The sequence below is a fragment of the Talpa occidentalis genome, unplaced genomic scaffold (assembly GCF_014898055.3).
Source record: "Talpa occidentalis isolate TD23 unplaced genomic scaffold, MPIMG_talOcc4v2.1 talOcc4.6, whole genome shotgun sequence".
Lineage (NCBI taxonomy): Eukaryota > Metazoa > Chordata > Mammalia > Eulipotyphla > Talpidae > Talpa > Talpa occidentalis.
In genome coordinates this window covers 50,376,933-50,399,407 of record NW_023604972.1, presented here as the reverse complement: position 1 = coordinate 50,399,407, position 22,475 = coordinate 50,376,933, and positions in this window count along the sequence as shown.

The following is a 22,475-nucleotide window of genomic DNA, read 5'->3' as shown; positions in this document are numbered from 1 at the left end:
AAAAAAAAATCAAATATTTGGGAATAAATCTAACAAAAGAGGTAAAGGACCTATACAAAGAAAACTATAAAACACTGTTAAAAGAAATAGAAGAAGACACAAAGAAATGGAAAGACATCCCCTGCTCATGGATTGGAAGAATAAACATTATTAAAATGGCCATCCTTCCAAAAGCAATATACAGATTCAATGCTATTCCAATCAAAATTTCAATGTCATGGGGGCCTCACCGGTGGCGCAGCGGTTGAGCGCTGGGTTGCGAAGCTGCCCGCAGCCTCTGAGGCGCCGGTTCGATCCCCAGCTGCTCCCCGGCCACCGGATGAGGGTCCCACATGGTGCGCAGACCTCTCCTGCCGCCCGCTGCTCCCCTCAGCAGTGTACTTCGGTCCTTCTGCCTGCTCTGCTCCCCGCTCTGGCTCTGGTGAATTCTCTCACCCTCCCGCGCTTCTGACTGTACCCAGTGCATGTATAAACAAAAAAAAAAAAAAAAAAAAAAGAATAAATAAATAAAAACACATGCCTCTTAAAAAAAAAAAATTTCAATGTCATTCTTCAAAGAAATAGAACAATTATTGATGAAATTCATATGGAATCACCAAAAACCCCGAATAGCCAAAGCTCTCCTGAAAAAAAAAGAAGGGAATGGAGGCATCACACTCCCAGACTTCAAACTCTACTACAAAGCCATAATCATCAAAACTGCATGGTATTGGAACAAGAACAGACATAAAGACCAATGGAATCGAATAGAAAATCCAGAAATAAACCCACAGATTTATGGTCAACTAATCTTTGACAAAGGAGCAAAGACTATGCATTGGAGCAAAGAAAGTTTGTTCAATAAATGGTGCTGGGAAAACTGGGTCGCTACATGCAAAAGAATGAAGCTTGACCACTACCTCACACCATACACAAAAATCAACTCAAAATGGATTAAAGAACTAGACATAAGACCTGAAACCATAAAATATATAGAAGGAAATATAGGCGAAACACTACGTGATTTGCACATCAAAGACATCTTTACAGACATATCACCCAAAGCAGTGATAGTGAAGGCGAAGATAAACAGCTGGGACTACATCAAATTAAAGAGCTTCTGCACAGCAAAAGAGACAATAACAAAAACAAAGAGAAACCCCACCAACTGGGAGAACATTTTTGCACCCAACACTAATGATAAAGGACTGATCACAAAAATCTGCAAAGAGCTGATAAGACTCAACAACAACAAAGAAAAGAATCCAGTCAAAAAATGGGCAGAAGAGCTAAAAAGAAACTTCTCTGAAGAGGAAATGCAAATGGCCAACAGGCATATGAAAAAATGTTCAACATCACTTGTCATCAGGGAAATGCAAATCAAAACTACCATGAGATACCATCTTACACCAGTGAGAATGGCACATATTAAAAAAACTAGCAACAACAAATGTTGGCGAGGGTGTGGAGAAAAAGGAACTCTTCTGCACTGTTGGTGGGAGTGCAAACTGGTCCAACCACTGTGGAGAGCTGTATGGAGATTTCTGGACCTACTAAACATAGAGCTTCCATATGATCCAGCAATTCCACTCCTAGGTATTTACCCAAAGGACACAGAAACATCAATTCCAAAGAACACCTGCACCCCTATGTTTATAGCAGCACTATTTACAATAGCTAAGCTTTGGAAACAGCCCAAATGCCCAAAAATAGATGACTGGATCAAGAAGATGGGGTACATATATACCATGGAATATTACTCAGCATTCAAAAAAGATAAACACATGCAATTTGCAGCAACATGGATGGCACTGGAAGGGATCATGCTCAGCGAAATAAGCCAAAAAGAAAAAGAAAAATACCGGATGGTCTCACTCATAGCAGGAATCTAGAAAACTTAAATAAGGGACCAGGAAAACGAATAACTATAAGAAAGTGAAAATCAAAATCAACAAAAAACTACGAACCAGAGACACTTTTAGGGGGCGGGGGTGGGAGGGGAGGGATTGGGGTCAGAATGGGGGGGCTGCAATTGTATGGGGAATATAAAAATAAAATTTATTATTAAAAAAAAAAACAACAACAACATAGTGCTGATGCTTAACCTCAAAAAAAAAAAAAAAGGATATATGAACATTAATAGCAGAAATGCTATTTAAATGAAACCAGGAGGCTTGAAGGAGAGTGCCTACACCCGCTCCCTAAACAACAAACTACAAGACCCAGCAGTTTGCACCTCCCACAGGAGAATGGGATGCTGTTTCCACCTCTGGCAACCTGCAGGACAGGTTCTCCAGATGGTACTTACGGAGTTGTTAGCTTTGGATTCAGGGAAGTGAATGTGCATTTTGTCATAAACTTACTTTCCATAATGCTCTCTCTTCTGTTGTTTACTTCCAAATAAAGCCTATTATGCTTTTGGAATAGCTGATTGCTTTTGTTTGAGGTCAATACTTTGTCTTCTCTTAGCACTTTTCCATCCACTGATCTCAGTCTGTCATTAACTATAAATTCCCGACCGTCTTTGCTGTATTTGGAGTTGAGCCTCTCTCTTTTCTCTATTAAGATAGTCTAACACCTATTCCAACAGTCATGAATAAAGTGCATCCCTTTGACTTTCTAGTAGCTCATTTAACATTTTTAGTATTGTTCTTTTGAAGTCTTCGTCTGATAGGTCCTCTGTTTCTGAATCTCTCACATTTGTCCCAGAACGTCTGTTCTTCTCACTTTGCTTGTCGATCTTGTGCTCAGATGCTCCTTGCTTCCTAAGCATATGTGCTTCCTTGCTTGCTTATTTTGTGGCTGGGGCACTGCAGGTTTATTTTTGTTTGTTTCTCTTCTTTCTTAACCTTGGCATTAGGCAGGGGAGGAGGAGGGTCTGGGTGGGGCTTAAATACTTGATCTCAGTTTGAGGAGTGAAGTTGGTCATGTCTGCCTCCCCTCCTTTCTCTCCATAAAGACTCTGTTCAGTACTTTAGTTGTCTTTTTTATTTAAACTTTACTTATTTTTTTAAAGATTTATTTATTTATTTGTTTGTTTATTTATTTATTTATTTATTTATTTATACAAGCACTGGGTACAGTCAGAAGCACGGGAGGGTGAGAGGATTCACCAGAGCCAGAGCGGGAAGCAGAACAGGCAGACTGACGAAATACACTGCTGAGGGGAGCAGCGGGCAGCAGGAGAGGTCTGCGTGCCATGTGGGACCCTGGCCGGTGGCCGGGGATCGAACCGGTGCTGCAGAGGCTGCGGGCAGCTTCACAGCCCAGCGCTCAACCTCTGCACCACCAGGGGAGGCCCAGTACTTTAGTTGTCTTAATGTCCCACTCCTCCTCCCTGCTCCTTTCTGCCACAGATGGTGATCTATGACGTTCCCCAGTTAGCGGAGCTAGCTCTGGTCCAGAAGTTCCATGTTCCAAGACCCAGTTTGGCTTCAACAGAGGAAGAACCTGAGTGTGGCATGTTGTTTCTGAAAGACAAGGGTTGCAAGCACTGCATTCCCACTCCACATTTTGCAAAAGATTAGTGAGTTGCTTCTATAGCCCTTCTCTGTGTTATCTGGCCCCACCATGGAGCCTGGCTTAGCTCAGCCTGGTGTCCTTTGATGTCTTCTGGGAAAGAGAAGAGGAGAAGAGCTTTCTTCCCTATGCCAGTTGCAGGGTTCCCAGTGTCCTGAGTCACACCCACACCTATGTATGACTGTGCTCTTTCTGCAAAGTTCTTTCAGGAAAATGCACAGTGACCTTCAGTGCCCTGTTGTGCCATGGACAGCCAACCCCGGCCCATTCTGCAGCTGGGGCACCACCTCTTCCAGTCACATGCCCCCCTGTGTTTCCTGGCACCCCTTCCCCCAGCAGTCACCAACCTTAGTTCAAGCTCCCCGGGGCCTCTATTAAGGAATTTCTGAGTCTTCCTTTGAGAAAATATTATTTTTTCATAGTTGTTTTTAGGGAAGAATGTGATCAATCCCAACCTCTCTATTCCTCCATGTTGTAGATGGAGTCTGACTTCTGTTTAATTTAGTGTTAGAACTCTTAGCTAGGGTAAGCAGAACAAGAAGAAATAAAATAGAATCCAAGTTGGCAAAGAAGTGAAACTATGATTATTTGCAGGCAATAGGATACTGTATATAGAAAACTCTAGAGACCTCACTGAACCCCTCACTAAAACTCACTGAAATAAAAGTAAAAATAAACAATTGCAACTACCTCAGTTAAGCATTTACATAACAAAAGAAAACATGAGTATATTAAAAGGACATCTACTGAATGGGAGAAAACATTCACACATTACACAACCAACAAGGGATTAATATCTAAGAGATATAAAATATATATTCAATTTAACAATAAAAACAATCCAGTTACTAAATAGGCAACAGATATAAACAGTCCAAAGAGTATATCTGAGAAGGCACATGAAAAAATGTTTGTCTTCGCTTGTAATAGGAAGATGCAGTCAAAATGTAATGGGTGGCTAAAGCCAAAGACTGTTACAGGTGGTGCCCCCTAGAGGGGGGTGCTGGTGAGGATGTAGACCCCGGGAAAAATGCTAAAAAGTATCACATATCAGATTATTCAGTGTTCCAGATTCAGCTTTTGAGGGTTCCGTATTTCAGATTCCTCATCTGAGGATTTAGTATTCCAGATTCAGTGTTTTGGAATTCAGCGTTTTCCAGGTCAGCATTTTCAGCCCCACCATGCCAGTCTTTCAGAAGGCTGTTGTGGGCTCCTGCAGGTGGAGGTGTCCAGCAGCCAACCACAGAGAGAAAAGTTCAGAGGCTTTGCAAGCAACCAAGTGACTGAAACTGTTCCTGGTTTTGCTGCTGTTACAGCCTGCCAGGGAAGGCAAAGACCGGGAGTTGGGTGCCTCACTGAGCTGCATGAGTGAGGCCATTTGTCGGTCCATTCAGCCGCAGCAGCTGCTGTTTTGAATGTCGCTTGTCTGGTGCTGTGCTGGGGCATCTCAGCAGCTCTGGGAGCATCTCCTGTTGTGTCTTCTGTTGTCTTCGTGAGTTGGAAATTGGCCTAGAGTCTGGCTGCCACGTGTCCATAGTGGCAAGAAGCCATCTTGGGCACACGGCCTATTGTTTGGGAGAGGAGCTCCACATCCTCAGTGGTGGGAAGATGCCATTTTAGCTGCTTCAGCTTAGGACTTGAAAACACTGGACACTGGGACTCTCTGGTGGCACAGGCAGTTGAGCGCAGCACTGTGAAGCTGTCCGCACCCTCTGCAGTGCCAGTTCCATCTCTGCCGGCTGCAGAGAAACCCACATGACGGGTCAGATCTCTCCTGTCTCACCCACTGCTCCCCTCAGCAGTGCATTTTGTCAGTCTGCCTGTTCTGTACCCTGCTCTGTCTCAGGTGAATCCTCTCACCCTCCTGCATATCTGGACTGTACTCCGGTTCTTGTATAAAAATTAGAAAAAAAATCTTCAAAAAAAGAAAAAAGAAAGAAAGAAAACACTGGACACTGCTTCAGGTGAGGTAAACGGCCATTTTTGGCCTCAGTAACTGTTTTCCCCTGGTTTGTTAAATAAATCACATTGTTGTTGTTCCTTGAGCCTGAGCAGCCTTGCAATTGTGTGCACAGGTGAAGAACTCAGACAGTGACTGGTAAACTATTTGGGAAGTGTCCTTGGCCAGATTTAGTGCCCCTTCCTGCCATGTATCAAAAACCACAATAAGATACCATCTCACATCCATGAGAGTGGTACATATCAAAAATACACCAATGGGCCTCCCCTGGTGGCGCAGCAGTTGAGCACTGGGCTATGAAACTGCCTGCAGCCTCTGCAGTGCAGGTTCGATCCCCAGCCGCCGGTGAGGGTCCCACATGGCGCGCAGACAGACCTCTCCTGCTGCGCCCGCTGCTCCCCTCAGCAGTGTATTTCATCAGTCTGCCTGTTCTGTTCCCCACTCTGGTGCTGGTGAATCCTCTCACCCTCCCGCGCTTCTGACTATACCCTGCTGCAGGGGGCCTTGCTGCCCCAGCCAGGTAAGACACTGGCAAGTAGCTAAGAAAAAGGTCCTCACACCATGGGGCTAAAGAAAAAGGGCCTCACACCGTGGGGCCGAAGACTTTTAAAGAGCCTCACACCATGGGGCTTAAGATTTCTTGTGCCTCACACCATGGGGCTGAAGATTAAACATCCCTTTGTTTTTCATTCTTGGTCACAAAAAGAAAAAACCTTATGGAATATACATTGGGCAATAAATTATAAGAATATTGTAAGTACATGACATGGAAAATTACTTGCTTAAAAATTAAACACTGAATAATTTGGCCCACTTGACAATGGGAAATAATTACTGTGCAAGGGCATGTCTGATAAGCAACCCAGAGCTGGTCATAATAATATTCCCCATATGGAAGTTCTGTAGAGAAGTCTTGTAATGAATCATGAAGTTGATTACGCTAGGAGTTTCTAGGTAATAGAAAAAAGTTCTAATAACTGATTACCAGGAAGCAACTGGTCTCTAGCTATAAGCCATATAGATAGAGGAGTCTCCTGATATTGTAGCCTTGGCTATAGGGCAGTACCAAGGACTGTTAGCTGACCTAGGTAGTTGTTTAGGCTGAAATAAAGAGTCAAAATTTTAATTATCTCTTAACTTTTAAGGGCGTTTCTTTTCTCAAAAACATGTAGGTGCCAAAATGTCTATGGGAAAGGAATGTATTAATTGTTTTTGTTTTGCTTCTATGCATAGGATGATGTAATCCCATCACTTACCTTAACATATAAATAAAGACCTAGTGAGACCCTCAGCAGGAGATGCTTTCACCAATATAAGAGTGTCTGTGTCTACCTCACTCCCCCTCCCCCTCAGCCCTCAAGTTTCGCCTAGGCTGTCTCATCCTTTCAGGAACACCTGACCCAACGTTTTGCCGCAAGCTGGTCTTCGACAATACCCAGTGCTTGTATAAATATATAAATCTTGGGCCTCCCCGGTGGCTCAGCGGTTGAGCGCTGGGTTACGAAGCTGCCCGCAGCCTCTGCAGCGCAGGTTCGATCCCCTGCTGCTCCCCGGCCACCGGAGGAGGGTCCCACATGGCGCTCAGACCTCTCCTGCCGCCCACTGCTCCCCTCAGCAGTGTACTTTGGTCCTTCTGCCTGCTCTGCTCCCCGCTCTGGCTCTGGTGAATTCTCTCACCCTCCCGCACTTCTGACTGTACCCAGTGCTTGTATAAATAAATAAATAAATAAAAATAAATAAATAAATAAATAAATAAATAAATCTTTTTAAAAAAATAAATAAAAATAAATATATAAATCTTTAAAAAAAAACAAAAACAAAGATACACCAACAAGAAGTGCTGGAGAGGATGCAAAGAAAGAGAAACCCCATTACAACATTGTTGGGAATGTAAACTGGTGCAGCCATTTTGGAAACCAGTATGATTTTTTTGTAAAATACTAAAGTAGAAATGTTATAAGACAGGGAGAGGGGTAGCCCAAGCCCCGCAAACCTGCCTATTCTAAATGGGTTCTGCCATCCGCCGCATCAACACAAAACATAGGAGACTTTAATGGGAAGGAACTTTAATAAAACTAGGAAACAATACAGGTAAGGCAAAGAGTCTAGTTTCTAAATGAAGCACCCAAAGTTACCCGTCCCCTCGTGGGTAAAACTCCATCCATATGGGATCGGCCCAGAGCAAGGCCCCAAAGCCTGCCACAAGTCTAAAGCATCTTCCAGTGGGGACCCACAGAAAAGGGTCACAAACAACCGGACAAGCCCGGAAGGAAAAGAGCAAAATCAACATCAAGATAAAAGCTGCCATGGTCACCTCCCCACGGGTCTCACCCACATCTGTGTCACCCAGTCCACGACCAAAAGACAAGCGCAGTTTCTTCACGTGTCTCTAGGCTCCATGCGCCTCCTCCAGGTCTCCTGGCTCCATCCTGCTTCCTTCCTCAGTCTCTTCTGCAGCTTCTCCTCTTCCTGCTCAGCTCCACCCTCCCTTGGGTGGGGCAGGGAACCTCCCCCTTTCCTGGGGACCACCCTGTTACAATCCCCCCCTTTTAATTTTTATTCCACCATTTCTGTGGGTCCCCACTGGAAGATGCTTTAGACTTGTGGCAGGCTTTGGGGCCTTGTTCTGGGCCAATCCCATTTGGATGGACTTTTACCCACGAGGGGACGGGTAACTCTGGATGCTTCATTTAGAAACTAGACTCTTTGCCTTACCTGTATTGTTTCCCAGTTTTATTAAAGTTCCTTCCCATTAAAGTCTCCTATGTTTTCAGTTGATGCGGCGGATGGCAGAACCCATTTAGAATAGGCAGGTTTGCGGGGTTTGGGCTGACCCTCTCCCTGTCCTATAACAGAAATACCATATGACCCAGAAATCAAACTCCTGGTTATCTCACCAAAGAACATGAAATCATCAACTCAAAAAAAGATTATATGCCAAAAGGCAGGAACAAATTTTTCCTGTATTTTTATTACCTATGGGCCAGTGTAGTGAGCCACTCAGCAGGTGTATATTCTGAGCCTTACAACTTCTAGTTCAGGTAAAGTTGATACAGTGTGTAAAAATGAGTGCTAGTTAATTAGCAAGTAGCTATAAAAAGAACTGAAAAATGTGTTCCCTTTTTTGTGTTACAGAGTAGTGAAATCCTTCAAGTGTTACTGTAAACTTTTGCAACTGAGACTCACTAGCACTTTCCTGTGAAATTTTTTTATGACTATATGGATTTGGAGGAAGAAAACACAGTATCGATTCTTCAAAAATTCATTTCAAGATTTGCATCAAGTTAAAAAGTACTTTTTTCTCACCAGATGTCTTTTACCTAAGAACATAGGTAATAAGTCAGGTGTGATTTCTCTACCAGGTTCTACTTCTCATTTTTGCTCCAACACAGTAGACACTCCACCCAGTGTAAATTTCACAGGCTGTGAAAGCACTGGTACCGGTTTCAGTTAGTCTGTGCAGATGAATCTCACGATCTGCTCACAATTCAATCACAACCACCCTTGCGGTAACTGAATCCTCCCACAAAACAAAACACACTTGCAAGTATCTGACTGCAACCAACAGCTATTATGCACAAGGTCCTGAAGCTCTATTTCTAGAAGGAAAATTCTGGTCTATGGCTCCCTCCTCCATCCCCACAACCAGCCCTGTCTATGTGGGCTTCCTGTGTTTTATTTTCCTAGCACTTAGCTTTTGTGGTTGATTGTAATTCTGTCTTCCGGAAATAACAGTATTAGCTTGGTTGGATCCATTCACTGCAGTCCCCTGGTACCTGGTGCAGAAAATGTTCAGTGAATGTGCACTGTTGACCAAATGAATGCAGACTTCTAGCCACGATTAGCATCAAGTCAAAGGGGCCCTGCATTGATTCAGAGTCTCTGAGTCCCATCCTGGATCTACTCTTTTTGGCTTTCTTTTTCTTTTTCTTTTTCTTTTCTTTTTTTTTTTTTTTTTTGTGGGACCCTCGCTGGCGGCCCGGGAACGAACCTGCACTACAGAGGCTGCAGGCAGCCTCACAGCCCAGCGCTCAACCGCTGTGCCACCAAGGGAGGCCCTCTTTTTGGCATTCTGATTCTGAAAGTCACCCAGTCTTTCTGAGTTTCTATTTCTTCATTTGCAAAAGAAGGATAATAATAACATCCACCACAGAGTCATTTCTACGGAGCAAAAGTGATTATGGACTTGGTGCTTAGCACACAGTCAGTGCACATCAGCCCAACTGTTAAGTGGTGAATGTTTTAGCACTGATATTATAAAAGAGCTTTGTGATAGAAATTAAGATGAATAATTTAAAAATCAAAGATTTTCCATAACAAAGATACATATCTTTGTCATCCAAAGTCAATTTATTTGAGGGAGGAAGGAAATCCACAGCATGCAGGAACTTGTGGAAATGGCAGCCAATAAACACCTTCTTATTTTTTGCTTTATCTTGTTCAGAACTTTTCGGGTAAGCTCCTTCAGGCCTGCAAAGCTGGGTTATTCACTGAGTGTCAAGTCCTAGGCTAGGCTGGGCCTAGTCAAACTCAATATTTACTGAATGAATAACTTCCTCACCTAACCACTCTATTTCCTCCAGCTGAAATGCCCACATACAAATTGTGTGACTAATGCATAAAATTAAATTGCTTTACCTCTTTCCAAACCCTGTCCACCTCTTAGTATTTATTAATTTACCACTGAATTATGCTTTCTCTTGACAGAGGATTGTCTAATCACTCATTCTCAGGATAAGCCAAATGGCCACTCTAATTTCTATGGCACCTGTGGAGTCTGATTTTCCAGGGATGTGAGGAAGAACTTCTAAGAAATGGACCAAAAAAAAAAAAAAAAAAATTACCATGGAGGTGTGGTGTATGCAACTATAGAGGCATAAAACTTCCTTTCAAACTTACACAGTTTATAAATCAATGTTAGCTCAATTGAAAACAAAAGTTACTGTGGGGTGGTTTCCAGGAACCAGAGGAGATGAGAAAGGGAAGTTATTTAAAGGGTTCTGAAGTCTCAATTTTGCAAGATGAAAAAGTTCTGAAGATTGCACAAAACGTGAGTACAACACTATTGAACTATGCACATAAAAATGGTTAAGACTAAATTTTATGTGTATTTTAACACAATTTTTAAAAATGTAACCATTGTAAATGTCTCTACCATATACTGAAGAAAAGGGGTAAATAAATCTTTACCCTTGTGTGATAAAATAACATTTTATTTTATGACAGATTATATAGAAAGCTTAGGGATGATTATATAGAAAGCTTCAGAATGATTACATATATAATCTCTGACCTATGGGATCAAATAAGAATGAAGTAGCTTCCAAATATTTCATATTGTCAGATTAAAAAATGAACTTAGAAAATGTTTGCACTATGAAACTGTGCATTAAAGTTATTAAATTTAAAAAAAATACCCAAATTAAATGACATTTTCTCCACAGGCAAATTAAATAACTGAACTGAAAATCATTGTAGCTCTTGAGGTTTGGGGTTTTTTACTGGGTTTTTTAGATATAGTGAATATTGTGTAAGTTTAAGGTATCCAACTTATTGATCTGATATACTATTGCAAAATAATTACTGCCACAGCTAGCTAACACCTTCATCACATAATTACCATTTCTTCTTTGTGGTGAGTACATTTATGATACCCTTAGTGATTGTCAAGTATATAATACAGTATTATTAACAGGGCTGGGGGTTTTAACAAAGGTTTTTTAACTAGAAATGCCTCTAGGACAACTGTAGACCTATGGGGCAATATAAACTCATCTTAGGGTTTCTACAGCCCCATTCAGGTTGCTTGGTGGAATTCATATGCCTTAGTTTTCTGCTTCACAGGACAAGATTGCTCAGGGTTAAATGGCAAGCACAAATAAGAAGTGTTTTAAATATTTACATTTACTTTTTAGAAACCCGAAGGCTATTTTCACCCAATAGCTTTGCCACATATCATTTTCAAACCATTCGCTAAATGGCAGCACCATTCTAATCACAGCAAAGTGTTTCTTCAAAAGGAAGTAAGAGTCAGTGATGATTGCAAAAACTGTGGTTTCTGTTTTTCTTCCTCTTTCTCTGACTGAACTTCCTGCTACCTTTACATTCTTGCTTTGCTTTTCAAGTCACTCGATGACTATTTCTGAAGTGGTTGATGTGCCAGTGTTAGGGGGAAATGATGTCCTGAGCTAATCCCATACAGGCTTTGTGGACTCCACCCCCACTCCAGACTAAAGCCATCAGGACATTGGGGAGCCATGCTCCAATGGGGAGCAAAACAGATGTGGAACCTACTCCTTTGGGGTGCTCAGGAGAGACAGGTGTGAATCCAATCATCACAGTAGCAAGTGCAGTGACACCCCAAGGTGATGGGGAGATTAGGGAAGGCCACTAGGGCTGAGATCTGAAGGATGAGAGGCACTTGTGGACATGGAGAAGAGCCAAGATCATAACCCTAATGTTCATCTCAGGCAAATGCAGTCATCACCAGCATCAGTAATTTACACAGTACTTATTGGTTAAAAAAACATTTCCAGGCCTCCCCGGTGGCGCAGCGGGTTGAGCGCAGCGCTGTGGAGCTGTCCGCAGCCTCTGCGGCTCCAGTTCAATCCCCGCCTACTGCGGAGCAACCCACATGGCACAGCAGACCTCTCCTGCCTCACCCGCTGCTCCCCTCAGCAGTATACTTTGGTCAATCTGCCTGTTCTGTTCCCCACTCTGTCTCTGGTGAATCCTCTCACCCCCTGCACATCTGCCCTGTACCCCGGTTCTTGCAGTGAGAATGCATGAATTATTACTACACACCACGTGGTTGAAGCTCACAATCATGATTTTTAGCAAAAGAAGTCAGACACAGGAGAACAAATAATGTATATCATTTAATATAATATATAAAGTCCAAACACCGGCAAAAGGAGTCTCTGATACTAGAAGATAGGGTAGGAGTTGCCTCTGGGCAGAGGATTATGACCTCCTCTGAGGTAAGGTGTGGCTGCTGGGAAATGTCTTAGTTTCTAGATCGCATTGTTACAAGAACAATTCACTGTGGGTCTGCTACTCCTAGGCAGCCTATTCGGCCACCATTTTGTCACCTAAACAAGGTCAAAGTGGCCCGGCCAGTTAGGAGCAGGAGCCCAAACCCTTAAACCCTTCAGATCAAACAAGAGCACAAAGCTGGATCACACTGGGAAGGTTATGCATCACAAGGTATGTCCAGAACGCCTGGGGGGCTGAGGACCAATGCATAACATGTGCATCAGGAGGTATGTCCAGAATGCCCAGGGGGCTGAGGACCGATGCATAATACATACTCCCGACTTATACAGCACGAGGTATGACTGGGAATGCCCAGGGGGCCAAGGACCAATGTATGACAAGGGACCCCAGAAGCTGATCAGTGGAGAGTCTTATTGATAAGATTAGAACCATGGCTGGGGATTAGGGTGTAGCATCAAGTAGATTAGAAGTGCCTGGAGGGCAGACTCACAATCCCTAATCTTCTACACCCTTTACCTTTCTTTAATCTCCTTAATCTCCTTACAATCAATTACATGCGTCAATAAAAGGGCCAGGATCTTGCTCTTCAGCAGCATCCTGCATTATGTAGCCTGCTCCACGACTCCCGTTTGTCAGTGTGGTGTTGTCTCGATGCAACAATTCACTTTATGAACATTCATTTATGCTTACAATTTCTGCATTTTACTGTAGGTGTAATACATTTCAGTTAAAAGTTTATTTAAAGATTTTTAGAACTGGATAAGTTAAACTGTCAAAATAAGGATAATAATCAGAAGGCAGAGAAAAGAGGGAGGCTGGGCCATGGGGGGGGAGACCTAGGAGGACTTCCCACACAGAAGGAATTTCACAACAGGATGTGAATGAATCTGTGGGGCAGCCTGAGTCCTGTAATGCTCCCCCAGTACTTACAGTTTGAACATTTTTGAATTAAGAACCAATGTGGGGGGCCTCCCTGGTGGCGCAGGGGTTAATACGCAACCTATGAAGTTGTCTGCAGCCTCTGCAGCACAAGTTCGATCCCCGGCCTGCCAAGGAGCTACCCACATGGTGCAGCAGACCTCTCCTGACTCGCCCGCTGCTCCCCTCAGCAGTGTACTTCAGTCAGTCTGCCTGTTCTGTTCCCCAATCTGTCTGTGGTGAATCCTCTAACCCCCCACACCTCTGGCCTGTACCCCAGCTCTTGTATGCATAAATAAATAAATCTTAAAGAAAAAGGAACCAATGTGTTAGATTCTGTTCCTCTCAAGGACTGCTTGTCAGACCAACAGCAGACTTTCTGTACCCACTAGAAAACAGAATTAGACAGATTTCTCTTTTTTTAAGCATTTTTTTTAAGATTTATTTATTTATTTTATACAAGCACTGTGTACAGTCAGAAGCGTGGGAGTGTGCGAGAATTCACCAGAGCCAGAGCGGGGAGCAGAACAGACAGAACGATGAAATACACTGCTGAAGGGAGCAGTGGGCAGCAGGAGAGATCTGCGCTCCATGTGGGACCCTCGCCTGGCGGCCAGGGATCGAACTGGCGCTGCAGAGGCTGTGGGCAGTTTCGCAGTCCAGCGCTCAACCTCTGTGCCACCAGGGAAGGCCCTAAAATTAGACAGATTTTAGGCTTCCTCCTGATGCCCTTCATCACCTTGAAGAAGAACTACCCACACCTTACAATATCTCAATATCTAGGCATGTAAACATTTTTTTTTGGGCGGGGGGAGTGTAGGAGGGATAGTATGTCCTTCCCTCCAGGATCAGGTACTCTCTTTTATTTAAATAATATTCATGAATCGGGCCTCCCCGGTGGCGCAGTGGTTGAGCGCTGGGTTGCGAAGCTGCCGGCGACCTCTGCGGAGCAGCGGTTCGATCCCCGGCTGCTCCCCGGCCACCGGAGGAGGATCCCACATGGCGTGCAGACCTCTCCTGGGTGCAGACCTCTCCTGCCGCCCGCTGCTCCCCTCAGCAGTGTACTTCGGTCCTTCTGCCTGCTCTGCTCCCCGCTCTGGCTCTGGTGAATTCTCTCGCCCTCCTGCGCTTCTGACTGTACCCAGTGCATGTATAAACAAAACAAACAAACAAACAAACAAACAAACAAATAAATAAATAAATAAAACATGCCTCTATAAATAAAAAAAAAATGTGTTTAAAAAATAAAAAATAATAAATAATATTCATGAATCACTTGGCCTATGCCAGGCACCACTCTAAGTTCTTTTAAAATATCAACTTGTTAAATCCTGCTGAGAGCTTAATCAACTGCTACCATTATTTTCCCTATTTCACAAATGAGGAAGCTGAAGCATAGATTGGTGTAGTAACTTGCCCAAGGTCATGGAGCTGGTCAGTGCGGAAGGGAGGATAGAGTCCATGATCTTAGCCATAGCTTCTGCTTCTCAGTCCACTTGGTCATCTTCTGGATTGTATGACATTTCCTGTGAGGTGCTCGCCATGTCTTTTTCCTAAAGAGACAAGAAGAGATGACTCAGTCTTTGAGACAAGTTTCATTTCCTCATCTATAAATTGAAAAGTTGCATGAGTGATTATGGCTTTTCCTTGGTGTTGGCAGTTAACCTAATTTCCAGAGTGTTCCGAGCTGCTGTATATACAACTAGAGATCAATCTTGAGAAAACTTGAAAAGTGCAATGTTCTGTTCAAGTGTAAACCATTATCACATCAACAACATGTCACCCTCAGATTCTTTCAGCTTTCACTGGAACTTGGACTTTTTCTCCTGTATATAGTGATTTGTAATTTTTTTAATGTCCTTATGTACATGATCTGATTCGAGCCTCCTAAATACTAGCAAAGACTAAAATCCCAGCCTTCTTATTTTTCATCCATTGGTTATCCTATCACCACATTATCATTATGCTTCAATAAAGTGCTTCTGGCTAGCTTGTCCATATTATTAAATCAGGCATGGGGCCTACTACTTAGGAACATTTAGTTTAAAACAGATTCAGTGCAGAGGAGTGTGGGGAAAAAAAAACAACAGATTCAGTGCAGGGACCTTCCTGGTGGTACAAGGGGTTAGCATCAGCACTAGGAAGTTGCCCGCAGCCTCTGCAGCACAAGTTCCATCCCCAGCCAGGGAGCTACACACACGGCACAGCAGACCTCTCTTGTCTTGTCTCCCGCTCCCCTCAGCAGTGTATTTCAGTACATCTGCCTGTTCTGCTCCCCACTTTGTCTATGGTGAATATTCTCACCCCACCATCTCTGGCCTACACCCCAATTCTTATATGCATAAATAAATAAATCTTTTTAAAAAACCAGATTCAGTGCATATGTTAGGTCACTGACAAACAGGAAACATGCTGCTGAGTAGACATACTATATTGACATAGTTTCATTACATTAATGCAATAACCCTATAAGAAAGATTATATTATATTAATCTCTATATTGTCATAACCAAGACTGAGAAGTTAGCTTCCTTGTCCTAGGACACAAAGCGGGAGAAAGATTTGGCCCTAGGTTTTCTTGTCTCCACTTTTCCAAATCATGATCGTGACCCCAGCTATTCAAGGTGTGGGCCAGATATCAGCATCACTGGCACCACCTGGGAGCTTGTTAAAAAGGCAAAATCTCAGGTCCCACTCTGGATCTGCTGAATGGGGGTCTGCATCCAAAAGGAAACCTGAGTCCTAAGCACATTATAAACTTAGAACCATTGGTGTCTACTGCTGCTCAGTATAGATCTATCCACAATGTGTAGAGGTACAAAATCTATGGGCAAACTCATTTATACATCCATTCATCCATATATTTGCCGTGTTTATAAAATATTTCTAAGAAATATTTCTACTTTAAGAAAGGAAATATAGGGATTTAAAAGTAAACGGTATGAGGGGCCTCCCTGGAAGTACAGAGGTTAAGTCTCAAGCTATCAGCAGCCACTGCAGCATGAGTTCCATCCCCAGCCAGGGAGCTACCCACATGGCACAGCAGACCTCTCCTGTCTCGCCCACAGCTCCCCTCAGCAGTGTATTTCAGTCAATTTGCCTTTTTTGCTCCCCACTCTGTCTCTGGTGAATCCTCTCATCTTGCTCACCTCTGGCCCACACCCCAGTTCTTGTATGCATAAATAAATAAAAATAATAACTCTTAAAAAAAAAATAAAAGCAAGTGGTATGAATCCCTCTGGTGGACTAGGAATTGAACGAACTGAATTCACTAATTCAAATACACAATGCATACTAGGATAGGTGGGGTTTCCATATAGAGCAATTGAAGCATATTCTTCCTTCCAGGGCTGTGTAATTTCCCTGCAGTTCTAGGTCTTTTATATCACTAATGACATTCCCCTCACGAGTTTTTGTCTTAGTTTGTCTCCTTATTCAAATTAGAATGTGTTTGTCTGGCTCTGTCACTATAACCAGTACCAAAATAAGCCCCAGCTTGCTGGATAAAAAGATTTTGCATGAATGGTGCTTTTGTCTTCTTAGCCTCTTTTATTTTTTTTATTTTTTTAAAGATTTATTTATGTATGCATACACTGCTGGGGGGAGCAGCGGGCAAGACAGGAGAGGTCTGCTGCGCCATGTGGACTGAGCCTGGAGATCGAACTCACACTTGCGGAGGCTGCAGATTGCTTCATAGTGCTTCATAGTGCTCCATAGTGCAGCAAAGGTTGTGGATTGCTTCATAGTGCAGTGCTTAGCCCCTTGTGCCACTGGGGAGATCCCTTCTAAGCCTCTTTTAACTTGGTTATCTGAGAAATCAGGGTGTGTCTTGAGGGGAGTTGAGAAAAATACCAGTTAAATTTAAAAGTGGTCAGACTAGGCAATAATCCTGTTGTTGATCCTTTCACCACTCATTTTTTCTTATCAACCACTCTCTCCCATAAGAAACATTTGGATGCCTATTAAACATACAGATTCCTCTATCCCTTGCCGGGCCTATTAAATCCACATTTCTAGGGATGTAGTTAATTATAACAAGCTTTCTACTGTATTTGAATAAGTTCTACCACAAATGTTAGCTAACAATATGATATTGGTTTCCTAAAACAGAATATAGATAGAAAGCAGACAATAAATATCTGCTATACAGAATATTTTAATAAGATTCCACTGCAACCAGAACTACAAAATACTCCTCCTATATAAAAATTTTAAAGTTTGTGCCTTATCCTGTGCAAATTTAAATTCACTAATTTAGGCAAGACAATATTCTCATGAACTTTTACCATTACCTTTCATTTATTCTTTTAACAATATTCTGTTGCATGTTTACTGTGCCAAGCACTATTGTAGGATTCTCTGCTCATCCCTTTGCTATTTTAGTTTGTCAGTTAATAGTCTCTGCAACACCAGGTAGTCATATATTGTCCTGCATTCTCAGCATGCAATATCGCATTACGGAATGCAAAAACAAACATTGTTCAAAATGGTAGTCTTGAAAAGAGAAAAAAAATCATCTTGCAGATGAAAAGAGAAAAAAAAGACTTAACACAAGGAAACTTTATTCCCCTTCTTTCATGTTTTTAATTTCCAAATAATCTGGAATTGTTATGCTAAGTTAGCGAATGTTACCACCCTAAATCAGGAAAGGTGTGATGAATTTCTTAACTGATATCTATTCAATACATTATATCCAGCCAATACAATTAAATATTTGATTTTTTTGGGGGGTGGTTATTTTCACAGGCAGTGCCATTTTGAACTTTGTCTGAAAAATGAATTCAATTGTTACGCAACCAGAGGGTGTATAGAGGGTGCAATGGTCACTGACTGGTCTTTTGACTGCTGCAGTGACATGGGTGTTGGTAAGTGTTGGTAAGTGCACATAGTTATTGCTTTCTCTTTGCCCATGACAATACAGAATACTGACTTTATAACAACTGTTTGATTATTCTCTCATAAAGTTCCATGCTAATTTGTTACTTTAAACTTGTAAACTCTGGATATGTTTTTCTTGGCCTCTATATAATGGATCCTCTTGCATTAATTTTTATGTTTTTATTTAAATATTTTATTTTATATAATTCTTACATCTTTTTTCATCTTTGCACAATGTATGCATCTTCATTTTGGTTATATTCTGATACAATTGCACCCCCCCCATTTTGTCTCTAGTCCTTCCTTTCCCCGCCCCTCCTCCCACTCCCCTTCCCATGTGTCTCTGGTTTACCGCTTCTTGTTGATTTTGATATTGCATTAATTTTTAAATAGTATGGAACATTTAAAAAAAAACAGATTTCACTCATTCTCATCTGGCAGGTGTTAGCTAACCCCCCAAAAGGGGAGATTTGCCATATTAAGTCTATCATTCATTACTGCCTATTTTTTACCTTTTCCAACCTATTCTAACCTATTTTCAATTCATTAATTTTACCTGCCTGGTCTTGAGTTTGTGATCTTGTCTAGATCAATCACCTCTCTTTAAATTTCTTTTTTTTAGTATACCATATTTTCTTTTTTTTTTTTTTAAATAGAGGCATGTTTTATTTATTTATTTGTTTGTTTGTTTGTTTGTTTGTTTATACAAGCACTGGGTACAGTCAGAAGCGCGGGAGGGTGAGAGAATTCACCAGAGCCAGAGCAGGGAGCAGACCAGGCAGAAGGACCGAAGTACACTGCTGAGGGGAGCAGCGGGCGGCAGGAGAGGTCTGTGCGCCATGTGGGACCCTCCTCTGGTGGCCGGGAGCAGCCGGGGATCGAACTGGCGCTGCAGAGGCTGCGGGCAGCTTTGCAACCCAGCGCTCAACCACTGCGCCACCGGGGAGGCCCTATATCATATTTTCTTGACCTGTTTCTTCCATTTGTCTTCAGTTTGTCTCTTCCTTTTTTACAATGCTAACACTGGTTTTTTGGAGGGTTTTTTTGGCTTTTAATGGCATTCTTGTGGCTTTTGAGACTGATCCATTTCAGGAAATTTTGCAGGTTTTTAGTCTTACTCACTTCTAATTTTTTGTAAAGATTTATTTATTTATGCATATAAGAGCTGTGGTGCAAGCCAGAGGTGTGGGAGGTGAGAAGATTCACCAGAGAGAGAGTGGGGAGAGCAGGCAGGTTGACTGAAATACACTGCTGAGTGGAGCAGTGGGAGAGACAGGAGATGTCTGCTGTGCCATGTGGGTAGCTCCCTGGCCGGTGATGGAACTCCTGCTGCAGTGGCTGTGGATAGCTTCACATGCTGCGACTTAACTCCTTGCACCACCAGGGAGGCCCCCTCACTTATAATTTTTTTTCAAAGATTTATTTTTTGGGCCTCCCTGGTGGCGCAGCGGTTGAGCGCTGGTTTGCGAAGCTGCCTGCAGCCTCTGCAGCGCCGGTTCGATCCCTGGCCGCCAGGCGAGGGTCCCAAATGGCGCACAGACCTCTCCTGCTGCCCACTGCTCCCCTCAGCAGTGTACTTCGGTCCTTCTGCCTGTTCTGCTCCCTGCTCTGGCTCTGGTGAATTCTCTCACCCTCCCGCGCTTCTGACTGTACCCAGTGCTTGTATAAATAAATAAATCTAAAAAATAAATAAATTAATAAAAAAAAAATAGATTTATTTATTTATTTATACAGGCACTGGGTACAGTCAGAAGCGTGGGAGGCGAGAGAATTCACCAGAGCCAGAGCGGGGAGCAGAACAGGCAGACTGACAAAATACACTGCTGAGGGGAGCAGCGGGTGTGCAGGAGAGGTCTGTCACGCCATGTGGGACCCTCGCCGGCACTGCAGAGGCTGTGGGCAGCTTCGCAGTCCAGTGCTCAACCACTGCGCAACCAGGGGAGGCCCCCCTCACTTATAATTCTTTTGCAATACACTTTCATGGGAGATTTTCCTATTGCCACATGAGCTGAGGTTACTGTGTAGTTCATCTTGCAGTATCTGAGAAACAGACTCCTTTTTTTGTTGTTGTAATGGGAGATCCAAGTTCATAAGAGATAGTTTTGTTTAAATCAATCAAAATCTTGGACTTTCTTATCTAAGTCACCACCAGCTCGAAATTTCTTCCCAAAGCTTTCCATGTACTCAGTATATTTGAAAACTTTCCTGTTTGTTGCAATTTTTTTAGGCTCCCCTCCCCCTTATTTCTTGTCTTACACAGATTCTTTAAAGTGAAATTGCAGTGACCACAATAAGTTTTTGTTGCCAAATCATGTCACTTCTACTTGCTTCCTTTCTAGAAATGATCACAAGTTTCCTGTTGCCTGAATGACCATCTAGAATCTGTTCCTTATTGCTTTCATCACTTTGGCCCTAATGTATGTTTATTCATTATTTTCTGACCATACACCCTATCATAGTTTCCAGAGGACTTTTCCAACATCCTGATGCTACAAACTTCCTAGGCAAACATAACTCAAACATAATCAAGAGCAAGGAAGATAGATAATTTAGAAATGCATAGATTGACAAAACAGAAGCTTTTACAATTAAATTTCCTCAGCTGTGCTGCCAATGCAAATTCTTTTAACTCCTAGACAGAAAGCTCTCGAAGCCATCAAGAGCCAGATGACTGTGTTGTTTCCTCAGAATGTCCAATAAGGCCATTTCCTGAGTGAGTATCTATTTGAAGCCAATGTGACTTAGAAACCACTGATGACTTTGATTCCTCTGTGCCCAGGTTTCTGTAGGTTTTGCTTACCCACAATCCTTTCATGTGAGATTGCCTCTGTGATGAATGTATGCTGCCTGTATGGAACAGGTATTACCATGAGGACCATATACCAGACTCGATAAGGCATCCGGGTGAGTCACCCACATGTCCCCTGGGAGTAGGTGCCTGAGCTTCCTTAGTCTGACTGAATCTCCGTGAATACCCTCCTCACCTTCATGGCTTGACCTTATTTTTTTCTCCTCTGCTATCCTAAATGTTGACATACAATGATTTACAGGGGCAATGCAGCTCTCTTTACTTTAGAGTATATTAGTAACAAAATTTTTTATTGATCCAATAGATGTGTCTATAAAAAAGTTGCTGTAGATGAAGCAGTGAGGAGTGGAGGCCAACACTGCCTCTCCTTGCTTTACTCAGCAAGGACTGAGGACCCTACAAATCTGTAAGGGAATGGGGGGAGCTGACAGTTTCTTAGAAAGCCTTGAGTAAAAATGGCTTTATGGTAGATTTCTCAGAGCTGGCACATTTTGTGTCATTGGTGCCTACTGGGCTGTGTTCATTCACTGAAACGGATTATTGAGCACCAAGAACCTCCTTAAGCCATAAGCTGCTGCTCATTCAACAGGGACTTGCTGAGTATATAGAATATGCCGAGTATTATTCTGGATGCTGGAGACACAAGTGAACAGAACAAATCAAAACTCTATCTTTACAGAGTTTACAGTTTTTTTAAATAACTTTTTATTTTGGCATAATTTCAGATTTGCAAAATGGTTCAAAGACTCCTTAAATATACTTTACCCAGATTCCCCAAAAATTAAAATTTAGCCACATTTGCTTTATTCTCTTTCCTCTATACATTATTCCATTTTTCTGAATCATTTGAGAGTAGATCACAAACTTAATGCCCTTTTACCTCTATTTCAGCATAAAATTTCTTAAACAACAAGGACATCTTCTACAAAACTACAATTCAATGATCAAAATCAGGATATTAACATTGATACAGTACAATCAGTTGACCTATGGCCCTTATTTAAACTTTACAAAGCATCTTAAGAATATTCTTTATATGAAAATAAATCAATCTGGGCTTCCCTGGTGGCACAAGGGGTTAAGCACAGCACTATGAAGCTGTCCACAGCCTTTGAAGCACGAATTCGATCCCCGGCCTGGGAGCTACCCACATGGTGCAGCAGACCTCTCCTAACACGCCTGCTGCTCCCCTCAGCAGTGCATCTCAGTCAATCTGCCTATTTCGTTCCCCACTCTGTCTCTGGCAAATCCTCTAACACACACACCCACACATCTCTGGCTTGTACCCCGGCTCCTATGTGCATAAATAAACAAATCTTAAAAAAAAAAAAAAAAAGAATCAGAACCAAGTACAGCTTATATGGGATGTTTCAGAAAAAGTAAAGTGGGAATAGAATGAGGGAGAGGATGAGGAGT